We start from the raw sequence: 998 nt of genomic DNA on the forward strand, positions 1-998 counted from the left end.
TATGACTTGAACTGGGCTTACCCACTGACTATCAGAAATAGGATATATAATCCCTGCATCTAAAAGCTTGATGACCTCGGCTCGAACTACGTCCTTCATGATTGGATTAAGTCGCCTTTGTGGTTCTCTAGAGATTTTTGTATCTTCTTCTAGATGGATTTTATGTTGGACCATAGAAGGACTAATTCCCTTAATATCAGCTATAAACCAACCGATAGCTTCCTGATTCTTTCGAAGGATACTTAACAACTTCTCTTCCTGTTCTTTAGTCAGATTCGATGCAATTATAACAGGTAAGGTCTTGTTATCTCCAAGAAATGCATACTTTAAGTTTTCAGGAAGGTCTTTAAGTTCTAGCTAGGGAGGTTTGACATTGGATGGTACTAGCTGAGATTTCGAAATAGGCAATGATTCAAACTTGGTGGCCCATCTGCTAGTATCCATCGCAGGAATGGAATCTAACAATGCATTAACCTCCTGACTTGATTCACAATATTGACCAAAATTGCCAAACATCTTTTTAATGGATCAGAATAACTCGACTCTTTAAAAGAACTGCTAATTATGTTCTCAATCATGTGAATTTCTTCCAAATCGTCCATCTCAGTTGACTGACTACTACTGTGAAAAACATTGAGCTGGACAGTCATGTTCCCAAAGGCTAAAGTCATTATTCCATTTCGGCAACTAATCACAGCATTTGAAGCGGCCAAAAATGGTCTACCTAGGATACCGGGATGTGACTTTCTGAGTTTTTTACTGGTTCAATTTTAAGGATTACAAAATCCACAGAGTAGTAGAACTCATTAACTTTTATAATCACATCCTCCATAATTTCTTTGGGATACTTTACAGTCCTATCTGCTAACGAAAGAGTGATGTTTGTGGGTTTTAATTCTCCCAAACCCAACTCTATGTAAACAGAATAGGGTAACAGGTTCACACTAGCTCCTAAATCTAGGAGAGCTCTCCGAATGATGGTTTCTCCTATTTTAATT

Source organism: Phoenix dactylifera, unplaced genomic scaffold (assembly GCF_009389715.1).
Source record: "Phoenix dactylifera cultivar Barhee BC4 unplaced genomic scaffold, palm_55x_up_171113_PBpolish2nd_filt_p 000753F, whole genome shotgun sequence".
In the NCBI taxonomy this organism is placed as follows: Eukaryota; Viridiplantae; Streptophyta; class Magnoliopsida; order Arecales; family Arecaceae; genus Phoenix; species Phoenix dactylifera.